Source organism: Bactrocera dorsalis, chromosome 5, assembly GCF_023373825.1.
Source record: "Bactrocera dorsalis isolate Fly_Bdor chromosome 5, ASM2337382v1, whole genome shotgun sequence".
NCBI classification, from domain to species: domain Eukaryota; kingdom Metazoa; phylum Arthropoda; class Insecta; order Diptera; family Tephritidae; genus Bactrocera; species Bactrocera dorsalis.
This window is the reverse complement of record NC_064307.1, coordinates 5,733,744-5,760,399: the sequence shown is the minus strand read 5'-3', so window position 1 is coordinate 5,760,399 and position 26,656 is coordinate 5,733,744. Positions and strand designations below refer to the sequence as shown.

General features: G+C 40.9%; 1 protein-coding gene across 2 annotated transcripts in view; it reads right to left on the bottom strand.

The window, feature by feature from the left end:
• The window catches only part of LOC105226437 (ATP synthase subunit b, mitochondrial), a 459,686-nt gene that overhangs the window by 167,879 nt on the left and 265,151 nt on the right, over nucleotides 1–26,656 (bottom strand). The window contains exon 1 of one of the 2 annotated variants that reach the window (XM_011205303.4): nucleotides 17,399–17,410. The exons of the other annotated variant lie outside the window; for it this stretch is intronic. The gene's annotated coding sequence lies outside the window, so the exon portion shown is untranslated. Of the gene's footprint in view, nucleotides 1–17,398; nucleotides 17,411–26,656 lie in introns of those variants that run through there. 2 annotated transcript variants of the gene reach the window in all.

The following is a 26,656-nucleotide window of genomic DNA, read 5'->3' as shown; positions in this document are numbered from 1 at the left end:
GAAGGAGTAGAGCGCAAGAAAGAGGCCACCGAGCTAGTCGATTAAAGGCAAACACGAAGAAATTAATGAGTGCATGCACTCCGAGTTGGGGACTGTCTTGTCGGCTCAAGCAACACATTGTTGGCACTAAATCATAACACAGCACTAAGGATAACAACAGCAACAACAATACTCATTTATATGTTTCACAATATATGTATATACACGTATATATGTGTATTTAAATATATATGAAAAACGAGCAGCAACAAAATAGCCGTCAAAACGCCTACAATTCTGCACGCAGAGCAGAGCGACCAGCAGAAGACAACACCGGGACACCGTGATAGGTGCGGACGCTTTCGGCAACAATATTAGCAGCAACAACTATACTATTTCGTACCTAATAAAGGTAGGTATACACTTCTTTGAACCTTATATGCGTGTGTGTATGCATTTGGTGTGCGGCGGTGGGCGTTTTGGGCCGGCGCTTAAGCGGCTCGGCAGCACAGCCGTGGCAACACGAAATCAGGCGTGCCTGTAATGATGGGTTCCCAAACCGCGGCATCAATGAATGGCTCAAAGTTGGTGGCGAGCATCCAAACATTGCTTGATTGCTTTATGGAATGATGAATTTCTGCGTCATGCGCGGCATACATATATACAAATGTACGAGAGTGTGTGTGTGTGTGTTGAGTTATTGCCACTTGAGTGGTCCTTTATTTCGTTTTATTGAGTTAAGATATCGTTTGCGGGTGTTACGCCATCGAAATGACCGCCAGCGTATTAAAGGCGGCGCGTCCCCGACTTGCTGAAATGTCGAAATGCTTAACAACGCCGATGATTGACGTTCTCTGTGTGTTGGTGAGTGAGTGCGGATGGTTAATCGGGCATTATAGTTGTGAATTGAGGGAATTGAGTGCAGAGAACACTTCAAGCGCTATTTGATGGGCCATTTATTTGCGTGAAGCGCCACTTTAATTGACTTAAATAGCCGAACAAAGGATGCCGCCACCGAGACGCCTTGAAAGGATGCTAATAGTGAGAGCATAATTTCTACCGTGTAATCACTGCGTCGAGCCATCATTGAGTTGGAGGCAGAAACTATTTAGACGATTGACATTTAATTGGCTTGGAAAGTGTTGGCTTGCACTTTGTACTGCCGATTTGTGAGCGCAAAGTTGAAATACGAAGACTATTGTGATTTTAGGGAATCGTTGTTCCAAGATGATCGTATATGGAAATATGTGTTTTGGGCCTTTATGTAACGCTCGAATATTATAGCTGCTGATATTCTTAAGTATTCCTCTGAATATTGTAGGTTAAATGTGACTTTCAGTGAGTTGCGATTTCGAAAGAAGTTCTCAGAAATCATCTTTCAAGGAACTCTAAAGATTTGGCGACTGAAACCATAGTTTCTAACTCAACTGAGGATGCGGATATGATTTTTTAATGTTGACTGAAGCACATAAATCAGAATATATGCAAGTATCTATGTCTGTTCTCATCATCATTCCTCCGAAACTTCGTGAAGATTTGGAATACCAAGCGCTGTTCTCTTCCAATAAGTGTAAAACACTGAAAACCGTCTTGAGTTTCCAGAAAATACACTTACAGCTGCTGCAAGTTTTACATGCTGATCTTACAAGAGATCATCAAACATTATCCAACAGCATTAACTGCAATCTTCGACAATCGCACTAATTGGTATGCAAATTACCCGCTTTGCACCTTCTTTGTCTCCCAGAAGTATATCCGATCTACTTTTATGTTGCGAAAGTAGATTATGGAAATTAAAAATAAACCGAAAGCTAATGAGTGTAAAATGTCCTTTCAAGTAGCTGGCCTTAGCGGCATTTTGTCGGGAACACAGGCAGAGACTCTACAAAATACGAAAATCTGATTGTTCTCTGAGTGTTCAAAAGTGGATTTGCAAAAATTAGTGCAACCATTGTGCCACTAATAGCTGAAATTAGCGCAAAGCATGTCCATACCAACACACAGACGGGTCCTCGGACGACTGTCCTCAAGTTGTTTGTGCGCATTACCATACGTTTGCCACAGTTGCGGCTGTTGGAGCATGAAATCGGCTCAAATCCAATCGTGAAACAATTCAAATTCGATCAGCATTGTTGTTGCTGCTGTTGCATTTAGTCACCATTGTCGCTGGTTCACTGCTGCTTTCTCCGCTCGACAGCTCTCGGCATTCACTGGCGGCGTGCTTTGTTGTACGGCAAGCTGATGGAAGGAGTGATCGACTGTCGGCGCTTGTCTCCCGTAGAGCGCATGTGTGCATGTGTGTGTGTAGGTGTATGCGGTGTGTTGTGCTGCCTTCAGCATCTCGTCTTCGCTTAGCAGGATAATCTGGTGTGCGTGATTTGGCAGCGGCGCACGCAAAGCCTTTGGCTGCAGGAGCACAAAGGACAATTAACTCGCCCGTGCTCTAATTGTTTTCACTTATTTCATTCTTTTTATACACATTCATGCGCACAATACATACAGTTAATTTTCTGTTTTTAGTTTCATCTTATTTATTTGTGTATCAGTATTTATCCATTTCTTTTTGATTGTCAATGCGGGAGCATATGTATGCATGTGTGTGTGTGGGGTTGTCTCCACTGCATTGGTTGCTTTGTTCCTGCCGATTTCGGTGTCGGGTCAGCCTAATTTTATGGCAATTATTTCTATCCGCTTAAACCGCAAGTTTGTCTCTGATCCGCTTTTGCTTTATTTTGTTTCGCGTGAGTGATTCGTTTTAAGATTGGACCAACTCACTTGTGTTGTTGTGGTGGGAAGACATGCAGTTTGAGATGGTTGATTTTTCTTTCGGGCCTGAGAGGTTTTATACATACATATATATTTTCTAAATAACAAAATCATTCGCCGAGAAAAATATAAAAAACCTGGGATATTAAGGTGCAATTGTAGACAAATATATAAATTTTATTCGTTTCACGACAACGTAAGGAACGACTTGGCGCATTCAACGTCAAGGTCTTAAAGTGAAGCGTACAAAATACAGCTTGTACAAGAACAGAAGCCGCTCGACCTTCCCAAGCAACATCGCTCGCTCTATAGACTCTTGAAATGTTCGAAGAAGATCCGACGTTTGAGGCCTTTTTCTGGCTTAATGGGTATGTAAACAAGAAAAATTGACGTTTCTAGGACAAAGAGCAACCTGAAGATATTCAAGAGCTGCCATGTCAACCAGAAAAAACTAATGGTTTGGTGTGGTATGTGCGCTGATGGAATCATCAGTCCATATTTATATCAGAACGTTAGACTTTTTCCTGTGGAAATATGTAAAGTCTAAAGTCTATGCGGACAATCTCGCTTCGATTCAGGCCTTAGAGCGAAACATCACCCGTGTCGTTCCCCAGTTACCAATAAAAATGATCGAACGAATCATCGAAAATTGGACTCATTGGATAGACCTTCTGAGATGTTGCCGCGGCCAACATTTAAAGGAGATAATCTTCAAAAAATAAATGCCAAAGAATGTTCTTCCGAATGCAAACAAATATTCTTCATTAAATTTGAAGTTTCTGTGTTTTTTCTTAAAAAAAAGTAGGAAACCTCGAAATGGGTCACTCTTTATGTTGAATAACAGTTATTTATTCTCAACTTTTTTATTATGTAAATCGATAATTATTTCCTTCGAAGTATTTGAGTCTTTTATCTACGTTTAGCTTTCTTTACGTCCAGTAGCACTCTTTCTCGTTTTAGCTGTGGTCGAAAATCGCAGATCGACATTTTCTCTTGTCAAATCGATTATAGAAAGAGGGGTGTTGAAAAGAAGTAACAGGAGAATACATAATAGTTAAGGAAAAGTTCGGTTTGGCTGATCACAGCTGCAGTTTTGTGGTTTAGAAAGATGAGACTTATACAGGACGGACTTCTTTGGACCGATTCCTAATTTCTTTCTTGAGGTAGTAAGTTATCCTCAACAAAGCACGTCTCTGCTTTTCATGACAACACTTTTTTATTCCTGCCAAATGGATTCGAAAATAATGTAAAATTAATAAAGCTTTCACCAAAGCCAAGAAAGAGTCAAAATTTACACCCACGGTCCAAGGCTTATTAACCAAATATATTTCTTTTCTCGTTGCATTCATATTATTAAATGAAAACCATAGTATAATAGATGAATTCCAAATGTCAAAAAGTCCGTGTGTGTGTGTCTGCGGCAGCTTCTGTTGCCAATGAAAATGTTCCCACAGCGCTTTTGTGGGCTTTACGGCCAAGTTTTCGAAGAATTTCAAGCGCAAACAATAAGAAATGTTTTCTTTCGCTTTGATTTCTCAGCGTTTGAACTTTACTGAAAACATGTGTGCATATGTATGTGTGTGTGTGTGTGAGTGTGGCTTCGTCAAAGCAACTAAATGAGTGACATGAATTTATGGAAAATCGCTTAACTCTGAGCCGCCGCACTTGGGCGCCCACACGAAATTGAGTTATTCACACGCGTTACAATAAAACGCAGTGTACGAGTACAACAACAATGAAGGTAAATAAAATCGAAACAACAAATATGACGAAGGCAAAAAGTGTTTTTGGTAGAAAAAGGAATTTTCGAGCGACAGCGACAAAGCATTCAAAACCAGATCAAATGCAAGCTAAGTGCACACACACACACACACATACATGTGATTGCATTGGTTCACCTGTATGCCAGCAAAACTAAAACACCGTTGAGCGGCTTAACGCTGGCTAAGTGTTGGAGGTTCGGGTTTATTATGCATCGCGCTGCATATATAGCCCTCGATTGGGGCTCAGCCGAGCTCAATGGGCGTTGAGTGTTGTGTAAATATTGGAAGTAAGCGGCAGCAGTAGCCCAGCAGCGTTTGCCGAAAGAGTGGCGAGTGGAGTGCCGAAGAGCCGAAGAGCAAGCGCACGGACGGTAGCGTGTGTGCCCCGTAATACGGGCCGTGGATTAGCAGCGTGACAAGTGCCGCAAGCGGTGGGAAATAAGCAAGCGAGTGCAATCGAACGCACACACCATCACACATGAACATATACAAAGAGTCGCTTGTCTTGGCCAACAAGTCAAAGCGTCAATGGACGTGGGAAAAGTGTCATAATCGTCGTAATGACTTTTGATATCAATGCTTTTCGGATTTGCTTGCATGCCGAGGCCGATGGGAAAATTTCGTGCGCCTACGGAGTACGTGTTTGTTGCAGCAAACAAACGAAGTGTTGTTTTTGTGTGTACTTTCAATTATTTTAAGAAATATGTATTTCGGTAAAGCGTGTGTGTGTGTGTGGCATTTGTGCGCCTGTTTGCCTTTCACATTTGCATACTTCAAATTCGAATAATGCAACTCCCATGCTGCAGCGCTGCCGGGATATTTGTGTAACATTTTGCTGTTGGCGCAGCATTTCTTGTTTTCAGGAATTTCGTTTCCAGGTTCATGAGTTCGAATAAAGAAATCTTTTTACCCACGTTTTTCCTGAATTTTCCTTTGTAGAAATGTGTGTGTGTGGGAAACTTTTTATACCCTTAAGAGTTTTAACGGTAAAAAACACGTGCAACGAAATGGTAGACTCACTCAGAGCACTCGGCTATAGTATGAGAAAATACATATATTTGGTAAGACCCTTTTCTTAGTATATTTATGTGAGAAAGTTTCATCATCAGCTTAGCTGGGCCAGTTTTCTAGTTTGTTTTGGAATTTTTTCATATAACAGGTCAATTGTAAGGCCCTGTCATAAAAAATACCTTTTTTTGCAAAATTCGTGTTTATTTAACAACATAGTTTCCTTCGAGGATAATATTTCGATAATATTTTTGTAGTACCTTTGTTTCACAACAGGCCTCAGTTTCGGCGATCACCTTTTCATTCGACGAAAATTTCTCCCCAGTGAGCCTTATTTTGAGCTCTGAGAATAGAAAACCATTGCTGTTGCCAGATCTGGAGAATGCGGTGGATGCGGGAGCGATTCGAAGTTCGACTCGTGTTTTTTTGCCATCGTTTTCAGTGTCTTGTGACCCTGTGCATTGTCTTGGTGAAACAGCGCTTTTTTTGTTTTTTTAAATGCGACCGTTTTTCGGCGATTTCGTTCATTACATGGTCCAATAACGCTATGTAATACCGACTATTACATAGCGTTATTGATGATCCTTTTTTTCAAGTTAGTCAATAAAAACTATTCCATGCTCTTCCCAAAATATAGACCCCATAATCTTGGCAGCTGACTGTTGTGTTTTTCCACGCTTTGGAGTGGGTTCATCTTGAGCAGTCCACTCGGTTGACTGTCGATTTGATTTCGGAGTAAAATGATGCATAGTGTCATATGTCGACGTAAAAACTCGGGTTTATTACGCTTGAATATCTCCAAACACTGCTCCGAATCACCAACTCGTTACGGGTTTTGATCAAAAGTGAGCTCGCGCGGCACCAACTTTGTACAGTTCTATTTCACATGATGTATACGTTCATTTCATATCTCTAGAGTATCTTTTAGCTCGAATAACTTCACTTAACAGTCATCCAAAATTATTTTTGGGACTTTTTTTAAGTTTTCGTCGGTAACCACATTTTTTGGGCGTTCACTGTGCTCATTGTCTTCGGTGCTCATTTCATCGCGTCTAAACTTAGCATATCAACGGTCAATCATGACGGTTTATTCTCCCGTGGTGGTCTACTGTCCGGAAACTCGTCATCAGGCAAACGAATTGTCAAATTTTGGACTTGTATCAAAAGACCTAAATCTTTTTCAAAAATTATTTCGATTAGAGGACCCTACATTCATCAAACGCCTCATTACTGGTGACGAAGTGTGGATTAATCAAAATGATGTCGAAACTGTTCAACAACCTAGTGATTGATGCACCAAATATAAACCGAAACTGAAAAAACACAACTCGCTGCAGGCACTGAAGGCCAACCAAGCGGAGGCTTAGAGCAAGTGTACGAGTATGAAAAATTAGGTTAAGCTCAGGAGCCCATTTCGCAGGCTACACTAGATATTGATATTAAAATATGCGAAATTCTAGTTTTCTTGATCACATGATACTGCAATGTGAACGAAGCAATCAAACATTAGAAAAGGTTAAGCACCAAAAGTTGCTTTGAAATACATATTAAATGCTCCAGTCATACACATTTGCATAGGTTCAAGGGCTCTTTACCGGAAATGCACCTGCTTTTGATTGGAATTGCTTGAGGCCAATCGTGTGTGTCGACGCTGCGATTGCTGTCATCAAAGCGTAAAACCACAAATTCGTTTGTGCCGCTTGGCTAAATGAGTGGCGGCTAACAAGCCCGGCCGAGCTAATAAAGCCATATTGTGCCTGTTTCGGTTTTAGTTCTAACGAATGTGCTTATGGACTTTCTGTTTATTTCTGGTATTTATGCGGACTCATTCAGAGCAATTCGGGGGAAAGCGGTCAACCAAAAATTTCAAATTTCATTTCAGACAAAGGAGAACTGCATTTTTGTTTACCGCTATTCGGCTAAATTTCATAAATCCGATGCTTTCGTAAACACAACCGTTTTTTTTTTAATTTTTTCCGAAAAATTTTGATTTTTCATTGCAGGGGAATTTGCATGCCAACCACTCAATGTTATTCAAATTTAATTCCACGAAAAATTTTGCAACTTTATGTCCTTTTTGGACAACGCTGTTGGCACAATGCATGCTGCATGCATTTATCTTCCGTGACATAAGCAGAAAAATATTCCAACGGATTTTCGCTCGCTTTGGCTGTTTGCTTCTTTTTCCGTAGTTGTTGCAATTATAATCCTTAAAATGTCAATGGCAAACGCACACACATATATATATACATATATATATTTATGTATATTGTAGGAGATTTCATATGCGTGTTTGTTTGTTAGTGCACAACAACACCAACTTAATAAGCCGTGCACCGGCCGTATGTTTGCTGGCCAACTGACCAGTTCGGGTCCGCGCGCTCGGCTGAAAATCGCAAATTCCAGCGGCAACAATAGCTGCGAACTCACTTACATATTTTTAGCAAACAATGCCGACATATTGTTGCAGTGAGATAATAATGATAATCCCAGCGTCCTCTTAATCCTTTTGTCCTTCGGCTGCCATATGCTTTTTGCAACTGTGGCAGCGCACCGAAAAGAAAGCAAAAGGATTTTCCTAACGATGACAGTGCGAAAAAACGGATATCCGATAATTTCGCTTTTCCTGTAAAAAATTTGTAGGCGTTTGTCATTATCGGCTACTGTTTTGAAACATTGCTGCTCCCGTAACTGCAATTGTAAGCACCATGTGTGTGTGTTTGTGTTTAGTTGTTTGGATCGGTGCAAATATTCATAATGTTTTTCTGCACTTACCTTCTCAGAATGGTTTGCGAAGTGTACGAATATGGAATTCAATATTTATGTCCATTGTTTATGGCAATTCGGGGATATTTGACGTTTTTTTGTGTTAAATAGAAAATTGGGGATTAAATCATTTTAACTTTCTTTCATAAAAAGTAGCATTTTTCTGTTTTTGTTCCAGTAAATTTTAATATAGAATACCTATAAATTAATTTTTAACGCAAAATAGCCGAAAATTGTGAAATGGTAAAAGGTAAAATCTGCACAAAGAAGAAAAACGTTTACTTCGGCTGCACCGAAGCTATAATACCCTTCATAGATGCGTTTTTTCCGTACAAGGACTTGAGTTCGATCGGCCAGTTTGCATGGTAGCTATTGCCGACAGTTGAGCAGCTCCTTCTGAAGAAAAGGATGAGTGAAAATTTTCAGGATAATATCTGAGGAACTGAAAGACTAGTTCGCGTATATACAGACGCACAGACAGACAGGTGGATTAGACTAAGTCCACTCAGCTCGTTACGCTGATCCATTTCGCCGTTCCCCACTTTTTTAAAGAAAAAAATAGGAAATTCAAATTTATTAGGGAAAGTTTATTATTATTCTAAAGAATATTATTTGGCATTTATTTGAAGATTATCTCCTTCAAATGTTGGCCGCGGGTACGTCTGAGATGGTCCATCCGTTGAGCACAATTTTCGATAATTTTCGGTCCAAAGGACTGAGTAAGCAATTCAAAAGTAAAGTCATCTCCCGGCTAACAAGCGAGAGAAAGGTTCTGCGATAGATTTATGGTTCGTTGCGCTTTGGCAACGGCGAGTACCGCAGTCGATGGAACGATGAGCGGTGACATTGACATAGTTCAGCGAATTAAAAGACAATGGCTGCTCTGGCTAGCTCATATTGTTCTTATGGAAGAGAACACTCAAGCTTTGAAGGTTTTCTATTCAGTACCCGCTGGAGGAAGCAGAGGAAGACCTCCACTCCGTTTTAGCAATCAGGTGGATACGGACCTGGCTTCGCTTGAAATCTCGAATCGGCGCCAAATAGCGAAAATAAAGAATGATTGGAGCGCTGTTGTTAACTCGGCTATAATTGTGTAAGTGATGTCTACGCCAGTAAAGAAGAAGAACAAATGAAGCACATATAACATGTATGTGTATCATAGGATACTGCTTGCAGAGCAGATTTTCTTACAACCTACCACAAATCATATAAGTAAATACTTCACACACTTTAAACAAAGCGATTGTAATAAAAACTCGAATAATTGAAAATCTTCGAGAAATGGACCCGAAGCATATCGCTGGAGGTAATGTCGGAACTTTTAATGTCTTTATTACTCAGCTGCAACAGGCAGCGGGAAGAATGCACTTCCATAGATATGGACTCGCATATGTACGCGGACGCACGAACCCCTTTAAAAGGTAAAACTTAATTTTTATTATCAAAAGAATAAAATGGGAAGACAACTCAATAAAACACTGCCACACGCGGTGACAGATTTCCACCAATTTTTACTATCAGTTTTAGTGCCTCGACACTTATTTTGAGCATTTTTCTTCTGTTTCTTCTGCTGTCACAATGCCACCAGCTCTTTGCCAGCTAACTAGCTGCTGGAGTGCGGCGCTGAGTCGCCCATGCGCGATTTACCTAAGCCCCTGTCAAACTGATACAGTGCGTACAACCAACAACAACAGCAATGTCGCGTCGACTTAATTCAAATACAAAAACGGTGAATCTCGCTGTGCTGTGATGTTGATGACACCGATACCAAATAAGTACCAAAACAGCGTAAGCGCTGTGGTCAACCAAAAAAGTGTAAATTTATGAGAGCGGGGAGGTGGGGTAACGCGAAGGTAGGCCTTTAAGTGCGGCAGTGGTGCAGCGATGTGACATTTTTGGGTGCCATTAGGGTGATAAAGAGGCGAAGCGCGGTAAATCGTGGCGATAATAAGCTGCTGCACAACAACACACGGCGAACAGTCAGGTCCAATTATGCCACATGCCAGTGCAGCACATTTAGTTAATGCGCAGGCGAATGCGCAGCAGCAGCAGGCTTATCTAATTTGTGAGGCAGCGGCCAATAGCAGCGGGAATCCGTGTTGTTATGCTTTAATTTAACGCCGATGGCAAAGGCAACATTGAAAACAACAACAACAAAAAACAAATACAAAATAACTTAGCGAGAGATCCTGTGTTCGCTGGTCACATCAGTTGTATGTTGCCATGTAGCCATGTTGCAACAACAACCAAATTTAAGCCAAATGTTTAAGAAGCAAGCGACATTCATTTGTTATGTTGCCAACACATACACACACACACACACACACCGGTGCAGTCGCATATAGAAAATGGGCCAAAGTGTGGCCAACACAAAAGAGCCTCCGCGACCGGAGTGGAGTAACAGCTGCGCGCCTGTATCCCTGGCGAGCACACACGAGTGCAACGGCACATTGTCGCTTTGTTGGCGTTTGGAATAAATGAATCCCAAGCGCAAGCGGTGGTGGTCCATTGGCCGCAGTGACCATGACAATGGCGCTGCGTGGCCCACATAGCCAGGCACACACACATTCAGACAGGCACACAGCGTGGACCTTTGGTCGCTATTCTCCACCAGGTATTTTGGGGGATTTGTTGACCGAAAAGTGTGTGGCGTTTTTATTAGCCTCGTTTACGGATATTAATGCGTAGCTGTTGTTGTTGTTGTGGTGGTGTATTTGGTAGCGCAGCGCTTGCAGCTCACTGCATTTGCTCTTTAAATTTCAGTTGTTCTTACATTATTTTTCTTTTTTGTCCCGATCTTTCCTCGCACCATTTCCATTCATTTATTCTCGCCGCATCTGATTAGCCAGCGAGCTGCCTCCACGTTGCACTCAGCGGCCTAAGCAGACAATGTTATATTAATTGTACACTGCTTGCCTGTTAACCAACTTTTTGGTGATTTTATTAGTTCTGTTTTCGTTTACGGTTTATTACAGTCAATGCTGCTAACAAGCCCACCAACAAAGTCCAACAAAGTTGGTGGACATTCAAGGGAAAATTAGTGACTTAAATTTCAATTTATGATATCATACCCGAATAAACCCACAGCAACGAGCCCATAAACATGCATACACATGTGTAGATATGTATGTAGCATAGTGTCTTCGAATGTGTAGCCTCATGTGGTCTGGCTTTTGGTGTGAGAAATGTGATTATGTCTTCAAAGGGTTTGCGGCGAGGCGCGTTTATGTTCATTATTTATGAGATTTGGTAGCGGACAACCGATGAGTGATGTGTTTGTTATAATTTTCCTGGAGCTGTGTGGCCTATCCAAGGCTTCACTACAACCAATAACAATAACTCTTTTATTTCGCGCCATAAGCCGTAGACTTACATCTCGAGCGCCAGCGCATCAAATCTCGTTTTAGGATTTTTTATTTCTTCTATATTTGATCTCACTTAGCCTTAAATGTTTTTAATTTATACTTCCTGGCTTCCAACTCTTACCTGGATTCCCGTGCTCCACAAAAAAAATTCATCTGGTCAGCTTTAAATTGATAATTAAAATATTGCCTGGCTTCCAGTTCTGAATGTCCCAAGTCGTCCACTAGTTCAAAAAATATTATCGCAGACGCACTTTTGGGTCTTGAGACCTTTCCTGTGCGTAACCTGTACTCGGACTGTCAATAGTCCTGCAGGTTTTCATCTCCAATCATCTCCTCTATGAGTTTGGATTTTGAGGGAACGTAGAAAAATTTTGATTTTATCTTTAAAGAGCATAATGGGCATCGCGTACTCTCCATTGAACCTCTTATCGGAAAAAATTTATGAACAAATTCGGATGGTCTGAATAAGTCGACGATCTGAACAATGCGTGCGTGGATTGAAGAGTTGCCATGGACAATAATATAGTGGTATCGGCGGTTCTGGCTAATGAGAAGCTTCTTTGGGAGGAAAGAACGTGTGGTTGGACAAAATTTCAGAACGCTATCTCAAAAACTGAGGAACTAACTCGCCTATATATAGACGGATCCGACTAAATCGACTTTGTGGGGTCTCCTGCGTCCCTTCGAGGCACCTTAAAGAAAGGCGGTGTGAGCCGGGGCGTTGTCGGTAACTTGGTGTAACTTCTAATCGGCTGCGGTGTCTTGTGGGACCCGACTGACCCTTCGCTTGAGTCTCTTGATTTCCTCGTAAAACTTGGCGTTGACGGCTTGTCCAGGAGGAACAAATTCCTGGTGGACGTTTTCACTTTGGATTTGCTCATTCATCAGCGACCTCTTCGCGGTCCTCCAAAAAGAACTGGCGCCACCGAAACACTTCACTTCTTTCTAAGGCAACATCTGGGTAAGCCTACTTGATCATATCAAAGGCCTGTGTTGCAGATTTACCGAGTTTAACACAGAATTTAATCGCATACTTTTGCTCTAACGAACGCTGCATTTTCGGCTTGCACAACTCACAGAAATACATCGAACGAAAATGTTTGTTCTGACTCTCCAGGTGGTCGGAGACAACTGACCAGCCGCTCTTTCATTAGCTAGGAACGCCCTCTACCGAATCCAAACGGTGGGCGCTAGCTCCGAAGTACAGTCGCGGCGGAAGAAAATCAGTCCTATTACTTTCCGGACGAACTCTACATCATTCTAAGGTAAACAAATGCCTAAAGAACCAATTGGTAGGAACTATCCTTAACACTTATAACATTGACGTATTCTGGTTATAGGTGCAAGTAAAGATAACTTTGTTACTTCCTTTCGATTTGTCTCACTTTTTACTAAAGCTCTTCACCGGTGTCACTGTAGATCACTGCTTGGGTCCGTACCACGGCAATCGGGACCCGGGTTTTTATCGGGCTAGAGACTGGCAATTCGGCACCATTCCTCGAATCTTATTACTTCCGCTGCAACAACAACACCAACAACACTGATAAGAGTTACTAATTCCAAAAATTTAAAGAAGAAAAAATTTGGTATTCAGCCGATCATGTTGATTATTTTATCAAGTCCAGCACCGGAAAAACACGACCATTTATTTATTATCACTTCCTATCTAAACGCTTGATAATAGCTGTTAACTACAGGTGTTTGCAAGTTTTGTTGTGGCTAATGCCTATTTGAAAGTGAAACTAAGTAGTAAAACCAAAAACCAAAAAAGGAAATCCATTCATCACAAAACGTAGGGAAACGGTGCTGCAGTAATTGAAATTCATTAGCCGCCGGCGCAGCTTGTTTGCAATTCATGGCACGAGTTGCGCTTCAACCGGCTCTAAGCCCAGCACTTACTCGCACACACACACACATACACGAGTGCGTACAGCCAGTACGGCAGTGTGCCAGCATAATGTGTATAAAATGTAAGTGATAGACTCCTTTTTATGAATGAAATTTTATCGGAGCCGGTTTTCTAAGTCTCTTCACGTGCCCCAAACACTCCACGGCCCCGACGGCCTCACTCGACTGACTGCTCACGTATGCAAAGCACAGCTTGCGCCTACAACCGAACGTACAGACGTTTCGCTAAATTTGGAGCTGGAGGTAGTGCCACACTGCAGGCCAGTGGACGGACAGGCTTACAATCAAACGTCTGTGCTGTTGTAGTTGTTTTTTTGCTTTTTCGCTTTTGTCTAAGCGAGTCCAGAGGCGCGTCCATTCATGAAAATATTACGCGACAGAGCGCGGTGGGAGTGCTCGTAGTATTGGTGACGCCGGCAGCGGTGTAACTGGTGCTCAATGAAATGATGGAGGCGTCGGTGGAAGTGGCATACTTTGTTTCCATTCATAAAACTTGTGTTGTGAATTCGCCATGCAATGAGTCATAGCGGATTTGTGTGCCTACCACACAAGCGCAAGCGCCTTCGTGCCAATAAAATGGCAAAAGCATAAAAATACACAAGCGCTGGCACGCTGCTGAACGCGCGTTGCACTGTTGCATGGGTGTTGGCTATTGGTTGCATAAATGGCATAAAGTACAACAACTAAAACAGCGACAATAAAGCGCTGGCGTTGCGAGTTGGCGTACTGCCGGCGTATGCTTGGCACTTTGGCCATAGACCAAAGAGCATATTGCGCAGGCGCGTTGCCGCGCGACGTTAGTATGTACGTAGGCTTGTCGCTGTGCTGCGAGGAAGGCCTACAGTCATTTGCACATACATACCTGTGTTTGAAGAAGTGTTTGTGCTTGTTTGTTATTGCATACACTTGAACTCTGCGAATTGAAGCCAGACCGGCTATTGAATTGGTGAAAACCTGTTTTTGAAGTTGACAAATAGTTTCCGCAGTTTTGTTTTCTTTATTTGGCGCGTATGATGGAGTATTTTGTCAGCACAGAAATGATTACATATACATAATCATAATTCACACTTCTATTTACGTAAGTGTTACAGGTGTTTGCCTGAATTTTAATTCCTGCCATTTATCCTATATGTTTGGGGTTAAAATTTTCAACAAATGCTGAGAAGGGTCTATGCTTCATGGGCACTAATTTACTAATTTCGAAATTTTGTTCGAAATAGGTTAATTTAAACTCGCCTCTTTTTAAATAAAGAGCATACTCTAGCCGGTCATGTATTGCAAAGTCCCTAGTATATCCAGTAAGAGATACGGATAATACTCTAGTATACTGGGTATTCTAGGATCTTATTGAGTATACTAGGTACACTGGGTATATTGGGTATACTAGGGTCTTATCCAAATCTCTTATTTCGTAACTTTGCTGTACATGTCCGAGAAGATAGAAGAAGCTGCTGATTTCAGGTGACACCAATAACCAAACGCATGCTCAAAGTTCTTCAGGTAGTGTTTCATAATATATCGCAAAACCCCTTAAGTCAGTCGACAAGCATGCCAGGTTGGACAGTGTAAGCCTTCTGAGCTTTTTAAGACGAACATAAATTGAATATTATGCAACATTCGCATCGAGAACCGCAGTCAATTTGCCAATGTGTCTTACAAGTTGTGTAGTGCAGACCATGTGTAAGCGTTCGTGCTTACATATACGCAACAGTTAATGTCTTAGCACCGGATGTACCACATAATCGACAAGTTCCACCGCCAACGCGGTCTCAGCAGCGCCGCCGCCGCCACCGACGCAATCACTGCAAATGCGCACACATACACACATGCATCTAAGCTTAGTGCCGACTGCTGTTGATGAGTAAGTCACACAATTGACAAAAACAACAGAGCTGTGTAATTGGCACAATTAAAGCACTTATCCGTATAGGGTTTATACTGCTGGCAGCTTGGCTGTGTGTGGGAGTCACTTGCGGGAGCTGACATCTCATCGCTCGCATATTCAATAGATATAGATATTATTTCTAATCGAGCTTCAACTTATTTCTTTTTTATACGTATATTAATACCGAACTTTAACGAACCAAATCGACCACATTTTGCCATTTTTCCATTAGACAGATTATTCCATCAGTGTAAAACTTTTCTGGTTTCTCGGTGAAAAACTGCGACCAGTAATTTTCATAGGCTTCTCTTGAAGCCAATTGTACTCCATTAAAGGAGTTCTGCATTGACTGAAACAAATGGTAGTCCGATGATGCAAGATCAGGACTATATAGCGGATGCATCAAAACTTCCCAGCCAAGCTCTCCCAGTTTTTTCCGAGTCATCAAAAATGTGTGTGGTTCAGCGTTGTCCTGATGGAAGACGAAGCTCTTTCTGTTGATCAGTTCTGGCCGTTTTTTTTCGATTGTTTGCTTCAATCTAATAAGTTATGAGAGTAAAAAGTAGAATCAATCGTTCGAGTGAATGATTCCTTTCCAATCCCATCAAACACTCTGCATAACCTTTCGTCAATCCTGATTATGCGAACATGTGTTGAGCTTCACCAAGCTTGAACCATGGTCTTTTTCTGACATTATTGTCGTATTTGACCCATTTTTCGTCTCCTGTTACCATTCGCTTTAGAAATGCTTCGATTTCCTTTCCTTTCAGCAAAGAATCGCAGATGTTAATTCAATCCATCAAATTTTTCACATACAATTCATGTGGTACCCAGACATCGAGGTTCTTTTTGTAGTCAGCCTTTTTTAAATGGTTTAAACCTGTTTGATGATGAATGTTCCTTAGCGATATCATGTCAATCTTTTCCATAATTTCATGGACTTTTTCAAAGATAAGTCGACCAGAGCGAGGTGCATCTTTCACATCGAAATTTCCAGAAGGGGAGCGAAGTATTGTTGTACTACACGAACTGATACAGCATCGTCTTCGTAAACTTCACAAATTTAATTGGTGGCTTGCGTGGAATTCTTCCGTTTTTTATACAAACGTTTCAAAATATAGCGAATTTCTTCATTATTTTCACTAATTTTTTAACAGCTGTAACTTTTTTTGCAACCTCTCCGAATTTAATTTTTATTTTCGGTTAAATGAAGCTTAAAATCTCACCTTTCCAACACTACATGGTACGACAAAATGTGATTGATAGCACTGGAGATATACGACTGTAACGACATCTATTGACAAAATACGAAAAGACTTTTTCGATACCCAAATATATGCAAACATGTACTTACATATATACATATATGAGTACTGAATAAAAATAGTTATTTACTTCCAGAAAGCATGTATTCCAGGAGAAACAACTAATTTTATTAGTTTTTGTGCGGAAACTTAACAAATTTGATCCATTCCAATACCAAGCTGTGCGAAAGAGCAGATTGTCGAGGCACCTGACCGCAAGCGGACTTGCCTATTTATCATACTATATACTCGCTTAACATACTTAGTACATGAATGCATCATATATTTATTATGGTATACATGTATGCATGAGTATTTATATATCAGATAGTGCAGGCATTTTCCGGTCTTTAACGGAAGCAGGCGGTTGCTTGTCCCGCTTCCAGGTAATTAGCACCGTCGGACAGCGCTTATTGCCCGCGCATATTTTATGAATGGAAATTTCGTATGAAAATGGTAATTAACAATAATATCCACCGGCATTGTCGTATGCCTTTTAAGCTCATTCATGTGTCCACGTGTGGGTGGTAAGTTTGGCTTTGCCTGCATTCGCCTCACACATATGTATATGTATGTAAATATATATGTATGCACGAAAACATGTGTGTGTGTAAGTACATACATATATATCGTACATATAAATTGGGTTTGATTTGAGTTCTATATTCGTTTACAACTTACAGTCGTAAATGAATATTTTCAATCATTTATTCATAAGCGAGTTGACAAAAGCGAACTGCAGCTGTAGCAGTGACAACAACAGCAAACATAAGCGCTCATATTGACGGCCTTTTGTGGCATATTTTGATTTACGACAAATAACTGCCGTTTGCTGGATGTGGTATAGCATACATTTTTGACTTCTCTTTTGTTTCATTGCAGTGCGTCACATTTGTTGCTGACATGCGTTACATTAACTGTCATTTTTTCGATTAAAGGTTAATTATGCTTATTGTTAAAAAAAAATATCGCGTTTTAAATTTTTTTTCTAAAAATGGTATTTAAAATACTTCCACCGAAGCTATAGTACCCTTCATAAATTCGAATATTCTTTATAAGGTCATTGATCGGTCTGTTTGTATGGTAGATACATACTATAGTGATCTGATATCGACCGTTCCGATAAATGTGTAGTTTATTGGTGAGAAGACTACCAATGGAAAATTTCAAATCGATATCTTAAAAACTAAGGGGCATACGTATGTATTTTAGTCTTATCAGGCCACATTACAGGTAACGGATTTTTCAATAATAGTCTCACAAGAAATAGTCTAACGGCGTCAAATCGCACGACCGAGGCGGCCAAATTCGGTTATTAATAAATCGATTGTGACGTTCGCTGGATGGCTTGTGGCGTCGTCCTGTTGCGGCTTCAGTTCTTGCGTCAATTTGACCTTGTTAGGATGTAGGCCAAGATCTTTTCGCAAAATTCGTCACAACGAGGACACAGAGATGCCCTTCGCCTGAGAACGTGTGAGAGACTGATTTGGGTCTTCCTAAATTGATGTGATAGCGGCAGCAAAATTCTCGACACTACGTGCACTTCTTTATCTCGCTGGCACGAGAACTTTTTGCACTGTGCCTGTGGATTCAAATTTCTGCACTAGATGTTCAATTGTTGATCTGACAGGACGATTATGATGATAAATTGGATGTAGCGCTCTTAAAGTTGAGGCCACTGACTTCGAATTTCGGTAGTAAATTTCAATAATTCCGCTCATTGGTGAATAACATATATTTTCATGATGAAATGTCAAAAGAACGGGAAAAATATGGCGTCATTTGCTGTTCCTATCGGTCTACTTTTGTAGCGGTTCTATGAAAAGTCCCGATATTATCAGTTGTTTTGCTATTTCGAAAGTAATCTGACATTTTTATCTCTGTATGAGGATTTATCCTGTGTTACACGACAGAGAGTTTAATACGAAACAATTCGGAAGTTCATTAACTGCGTGAACTGTGATTGCAATACAAAAAATACAAGAGTTGTAGACTTGAAACGAGTTTCTTATAGATTATAACTCACTTTGAAAGTGTGTATGACTTGAACAGAAGTTAAAAGTTGCTGAGAAGTTAACACACATCAAACTTTTGAGAGAAAGTCTGCTTTAGCTGCGTTTAATAGGGCGGGTATTGCTTTGTTAAACCCAAAATTAAGCCAATTTTCGGAGTTTGGACAAATTATCTATCTTAACTGAACTCACGAGACTACAAAAATTAGCTTTTGTATATAGAATAGTGAGACAGCGAGTTTTCGATTAGATGAGTCTAAACGAGGTTCTCTCTCGAGGCACAACTGCGCATATATTAGTGGCTTACACACATGGAAACAGGTTTGCATCTACTACCCACACATGCTGCGAGCAATACTACCGAAAATTTAGATAAAACCGCCGTAAACGAGACCATTCCACTCGGTTCACACATAAATCCACGGCCTTCCACGAAGCGCCAGATCACATGTTTGTCCATATTTACTTATAACTAGAATATGTAAAGGGCACTTGTTAAAAATTGGGCCAAACAGAGTTGCATTGATATTTACAATTCACAAGGGCTTGTGAGTTTTGTAACCTGAGGCCGATACTGTTTGTGGTCAGACCCGCATGTACATACATACATATAAACGCATATACAAGTATATCGTGTATGCAAATCTACATACCGGCCACTCATTTGTATATTTGTATGTATGCAGTTGTGTGCGAGCAGATTGGGAAATCCTAGTCGCTTGCGGATTTGTTTGCAATCAAGCATTTGTGGCAATCAGGTGCTATTTTGGTGATAACGCCCAGTCACACACACTCACACAAACATCCGAACTTGTATAATTTCACATTTATGTGTATATTTAATTACTGATACTGTATGTACAAATGTACGACTGTATGAGTGCACAAACAAATACACCGAATTACTCGGGCAATCATTCATCAAACTATCAGCGCCGCCATCACCGACACCACCGACGCCACCGATGCCGCTGCACTACAAAGCAAAGCCACTAATCAGTTACCATCAGAAACACAACAGCAGCGGCAAATAGTGATTAGTGCGGCTATTTATGTACACACACACACACGCATATTAACATATGCGCATAATTTTAGGTGTTTAAGTGTGTGTGTGTGCTTGTGTAGGTGCACACATGCGCGCTGCGGTGTTCGAAGAACGTAAACACAACCAATTATCAACTGCTTGCGCCCACAATTAAAAGCAAATACCAGAAATTAGGCAGCCGTGAAGCGACGGTCACATCAAAGGACTTCCACGGCTGGCGCGGCGGTCAGCCGCGGGGTCAACGGGTCGATCGATGTTAACAAGCGCGCTGCGAGTAAGGCAACTGCGAGCAGGACTTGGACCTGTGTGCGGTCAAAAGGTGCTCATCACATGCACACACACACACACACATATATGCGCTTTAGATATCTATATATACATTTATGTGTGTGCGTGTGGTTGCATGTATGTGCGTTGGCCAGTTGGACGTTGGAGTCGGCCGTAGCGTGGCTGCAGCGAAGTCAAATATTTACACAGCTTATCGCACGCGATCGCTGGTGCTTGCAACAATAATAACAACCAGCCAGCGCCAGCAGGCGAGGCAGCGGCGTTTGCCTCAATCAGACATTTCGACGGGATCAGCAAATTGCGTCTTCTATTTAAATGCGCCAGGCACTTAACTTCACATACACACGCAAATGCATGCATGTAAGTTGAGCCCACAGCTGACTTGCAACTTTTCAGAGGCTTATTAATATTAACATTTGTATTTGTCTGTATGCATGTATGTGTGTGTAGGCAGCGCGCAGGCCAACAAATTATTTCAATCCTTGCATGATGGAAAATAAATATCACATCACGATGAGTTGTTGCGCTCCAAAATCAAACTGCGCCGTTTGCCAGCGTGGCTTGAGGGTAAGGCACTGTAATTTGGTCAGCAGTGATAAAAATCGCCGCGTTTGATTTTTCGGCATTTTGCCGGCAATTTCTACGAAATCATTTAATGGCAAACATTTCAGTTTATTCATTGTTTTCGTGCGCTCCTCCTTCCACTTCTCACCAGCGGACGAGCCGGCGTACGAATGGCTGCAAAATCAACATTTCAATTTTTGCTTGACGAAATTCAAATGACAGCGTCGGCTAATTGTGCGAGGAGAGTGGATCAATCGGTACACACACACATATATTTATGTGCGAATCTCTGTGTATGTGTGTGTCAGATCAATAACGTGCAACTATCAGGCGGTTACAATGGGAACAAAGGACATTTGTGCCTCGTACATGTGTCTGCTTCAGTGTATGTATGTATGTGTGCTGTCGTTTGACCCCTCAGTTGTTGTGTTATTAGCGTTTGCACGCTTTTAAATGCCAGACATTTGCGAAATTCAAAATTTATTGACAGCTGTTTGGCAAAGCGCGTTTTCAAAGATGGACTAAATGGCAATATGCGGACAAGAGAGTGAGCAATAGCGGAATGAGAACAAAAAGTAATCACAAATCAAACATCTTTATTGGCATCTTAGCCCAATTTGGCTTGTACATATGAATCTGATATGTATATATATGCATATAATCCAAAAATACCCAACTGGAAATATTTCCTAGACGAATTGTATGCGGCGTTCTACAATGCTGAATGTCCCGATATTACCTCGGAGCGGCCATGGTTACTGATATTATAACGTACCTATGACAGTCGGGTCTACATAACGAAAACGGACCCAGATTTTTATCCGGCCAAGGACTGTCCACTCGGCAAAATTCTAATATTATACATATAAACGCCAGGTAGCAGGGCCATACTTTCAAGTTTTATAGTCTATTCTTTACAGAATTATTAAATGTTCAAAATCAATCCCATATTTATAAGACAATTCCAATAAAATGTGGTACCATTTCTTCTTCTTCGAGGTAGAATTTTTCGCACACGAGTCACATTGTTAGTGTTTGTCGAAGTCGCAAGTCTCCTAGCACGATCTTCTTGCAAGGAGATTCGCCAATTGGAAATTACAAGCGAAACACGCCACTTCTTGCTCACATCTGGGTAATTGATCATAAGATCATATCAAACGTCTCTGTTGCAGATTTACCGAGTTTCCCAGAATTTAATCGCGTACCTTTCTAACGAACATACATATAGCATGAGTGACTTATAGAGTTTGGTTTTATGTTCGTCGAGAGAGGACAATCGTACCGTTTGAGTAACATACAACCCTTGATTTTCAGATGTCAAGGTAAGCGCATACACCTAATGGTAACAAATCGTCTTTAGTCTTTTATAAACACATACCTTTATTATTAGACGCTAAGTGGAAGGACCCAAAAATTAACGACTCAGTAGTTTTGGAAAATTTTTTCATGTCCGAAATATTTAGTAGGTTGTGTAAACACCGAGGGCTTTCAAGAAGTGGTAGCTATATTAGATTTCCTTTATTTCCACTTCCTGAGCAACTTTTCAATAGAAAAATGTTTCTACCGTGCATTATTCCAGTTACTAATGTCATTAGTAGGTCACTAGTTTGGTTTGATCATACTTCTCTACAGGGCATACATCATAATTTTAATATAATATTTAGGGCGGGTCATCGAAATTGAAGTAGCGCTTCGGTGGCAGCGCCAAGTTCAAGGCAGTTTTTGTACTCTTAAGACATATTTGTTGTGAAAGCCTGTATCCCCTGCGTCCGTGCCAAGCGTGTGTCCCTCGTCCGCCACTGAGGATGTCAGCACGAAGGTATTCAAAACAATGCCATTGTTTTGGCTTCTTTCAAACGAGCATTAATACATACTTACATATAAAGATACATATGTTTGTTTCTGCACATATTTCGCATTCATTCAACGTCAAATCCGAATTCTTCGATTACCTTTGTAACACACTTGCAACCGGTTTTGCTTTTGTTGCTTGCTATTGTTGTTGTGGTGAACTCGCCATTCACCGTTCGCTTGCAATCGCTGTATTGAAATCGCTAAATCAAATATTCAAAATTGGCTTGTTTGCAATATGTTCGCATTTGAAGGATTTTGCTCCCACTTAAATACCCGAGCATATACGAACACAATGCAAACAACGGCGGCAGCTGCTACATTGACTATTGACATTAAGTTTCTTCTCCACAAAGGTTTCAATACATTTTATTTACATACACTTACATATCAACAATGATTTCAATACCTAGCACACGTTCTACGTAGCACACGTTCTTCTAAGGTATGGTTTTTGCTGTAAGATATGACAGCCGTATGTGGCGACTAAAATCCAATATGCACATGTCTGTTTTTGGGTTGCTACGAAATTTCAGCATCTTGCAGGGAAAATGCTATAATACTCAGCTTGAACTGATATTATAGACTTTAAATGAAATTCCTTCTAATGAAAAGACAGACAAGAATAAGTTCAGTCGACAAATGTCAAGAGTCATTGAGTTTGATGGTTACTTAACTGGTAGTAGCAAAAGCTACAAGGCCTGACAGGAGACTAAAATCTGGTACCACGGGGAGCAGTTAGCCCTTGGAGTTCACTCCAACATGCTCATTTGGTTTGGGCCTTTGAGGAGATTCTTGGTGACTGTGTTTTAAACCTAAAGGAACGTAAAATTGAAAATTCAGTTCAGTGTGGGGTCGCACTGCGACCATAGTCGGCAGATACTCACGTAAAAAACACAACGACTGTCGTGCCTAATCACAGCGGATATGCATTTATGTCTGGCCAAGGATTCTTATCTCATGATAGCGAGAAAATAGCAGGACTAAATTAAAGTATTCATCGTTAGCTTAAACTTTTTCATTACGGGCGACTTTTACGGGGCGGGTCCCCAACCCAGCGCACAATTCTAGGGAGGGGTGGTTCGCCTCCTCACTTTAGCTTGCCTTCAAACGGATGTTCTTTGGCTACTCAGAGGAGGTCAAGGACCGGAAGTCGTGAGCTGCTTGAGCCATATGTAAAAAGATCGTTTCTGGCCACTCCAAAGTGAATCACGATCAGAGAACTTTCTTCACTTGCGTGAACTTCTACACATGACTCCATCCAGCTCCAGCTTTTAAAGTATTCGACGCAGTACCCATCGGGAAGAAAACCTCCACTCCGTTGGAAAGACTAGATCTGGCTTCGTTGGAAAAACTTCTAACTCTGAAGCAAACTTTTGTTCCATGTTTGCGGATTATTTCTGAGTTGTCAATAAAGCAAATGACCGGAAGCTTCTTCAAAGAACCAATTGCAATTATAGCAAAAGAAAAGTGTGTTGTAAGAGTGAGCTTTACTCGAGCGTAAAACGGGGCTTTGGCACAAATGCCCCTCCACATATATTTGGCACTTTCGGCACATGGATGTAAATTGAAAGTCACAAAGTCAATTACCACAATATTTATGTTTATGTATATATATATCTATATATATGTATCTGATGTATATAAATAACCTGCGCAAAGTATTTCGCTTTCCGAATTCGCGAAGTCATGCTTTACTAAAAGTTAGTCCTTGCAACGCTGCTGTGCGCAACGCCTCGGGCACCGGCGTCGGTCTTGACGACCTCATTGCTATTGTTTTCGCACCAAGACGCTGCCTGGCAAGGAGCAATGTAGCAAATACATATGTTTTATTGTGTTTATTTTTATTTTTTGGCCCTACACTTTGTACCTTGAGGCAAGATGTTGCAATTTTTCTTTCGTAATTTCTGCTCTTTTCGGTGCAAACGTGTTTGTTGCTTTTATTGTTGCCAATTTTTGCCATGAAAATAGTTATTTAAATTCCATAGTTCAAGTGCCGTCAGGAAGCTCTATATATTTGCGTATATTTTATTTGCCTCGCTTAATTTTCCTGGGAAGTGGGGTTGTTATTTTTTAATTAATTTTTGAAATGTTTTTTAGGAATGATAAAGGGTCACGTAAAAGTTATACAACCAAACATTTGAAGCGTAACTATGTGCGAGAATTGAAACAAAATATTGAAATATAGAGAAATGAGAATGAAAAAAAGTCAAAATGTAAGGGAATACATACTGTACGGCTACTTCAGGAATCCAAACGATTGGAAAACAGATTTGCAAACTCGTTACAATAGAAATCACAAGAACATGAAATACTACAAAAAATTATTGCACTGATCTTCAGTGCTCTAACCGTTTAATGACCATACAGAGAAGAAAGTTCGAGTAATGAGAGTCAGGCATTCGAAAGGTCTGTAAAAGAGAATCAAACACCATAAAAGACCTCACAGTTCTGTCAAATCATCCTTCATTCGAACATATAGTCCTTAAGTCCACTGATGTTAAGACCGCGATTGATCACGTTTGCACTTATCCTTGTTGATATCAGTGCACCTAATCAACCGAGTACAACTAGCTCGGCAATTCTCAATAGAAAAACCAGCCAGCTAAGTAATAACAGCCTGATAGTAATAACATTTAAATACTGATCTCCCGATATTACTTACACATGCGCATTGAAAGCATGAAAGCAAAGCAAGACTTATAAACGACATCATCGCGAATAGGGGTTGCGTTCTTTATTTCTCCTCACCAGTACGATGAGCAACAGTTGTCTGAGTCAAGGCTCTCCAGACATCTTCGCCTAATGTCAAGATATTTTCTACTAGTAAAACTCAACGATTATTCAAATCCACTGCATGTGAATGCCCTCAGTCACTAGTCTTTCATTTCAGCTTCAAATTTTATCTGTGCTTTTCGTAGCACTTGTCTGAAACCTAAACAGGGATAGAGTACACGCGATATGACAGAGTGTGGTGAGCATGGCATTCCAATTATTTTCAACCTTAATTGATCTAAGATAGTCAGTCAGCAACATCATAAGGAGAAGGTAAACCCGATTTCCCAATCGATGACGATGGAGCAGATGTTCCTTTGTCCGACGTTCGAATAGCATTTACCTGTCTGAAGAACAATAAAACGGCGGGGGCCGATGAATTGCTGGCCAAGCTATTCAAATACAGCATTGAAGAACTGATAAGGATCATGCATCTACTTCTTTGTAGAATATGATCGGAAGAAAACATGCCTCACGATTGGAACTTAAGTGTGCTGTGCCCTTTCCACAAAAAAGTAGACCCCACAGTCTGCGCTAACTATCGAGGGTTCAGCCACCTCAACATCGCAGAAATATCTCCTGTCATCAAACAGTTGTCGCACTCGGTATATACCACCACTCCGTTGGAAGGGGTTTCTACGCCAATAAAGAAGAAGAAGAAGTCAGTCAACTATTTGACTATGTAGAATCATGCATTTATGGTGAATCCTTCAGAGGAATGCCCAAACTTGGTGGACAACGACCCAAAACATTTGAAATAGTGTTCGAAAGCTTTGTTAATAATAGAAGTTAACTTCCTATATACACGAATATTCGACTGTGGGCAGCTGACGCTAAGTCTAACGCGGTATATACGGAAAACTTACACTGAGGCACTCTATCACACCAAATGACCCAGCAGCATAATGTTCTTTGCCATACATTAGGGAATCCGATCGAATTACGTTGAAATGAAAATAAATACAACGGCATTACGAGTGGATTTATCGACAAGGAAGTTGAAAAATAGCGGACATTACCACATACTCATGCATACAAACCTCAGTCCCCTGCTCCTTCCTACTACTTCTCATAAATTAATTAGTTGAAAGTGTGAACACACATGCATACGCACACTTGCGCTTCGTGGGTGCGTGTACCCTTTGCATTGTTAAATTGCCAAAAGGATAACACAGCCGAACAGGCAAAGGAACATGACCTCTGACACCCGGTGTACTCAAGTGGCCGGCCATGTGCATCTGCTCTCGCTCAAGGTGTCCGCTTGTGACAAAGGTCTGGCTCGCCGGTCTGCGCGGCAAATATAGTATATCGAATGTAAAACGATATGGAAATGTGCCAAAAAACCGAAATATTCAAAATTACAAAATGAACACT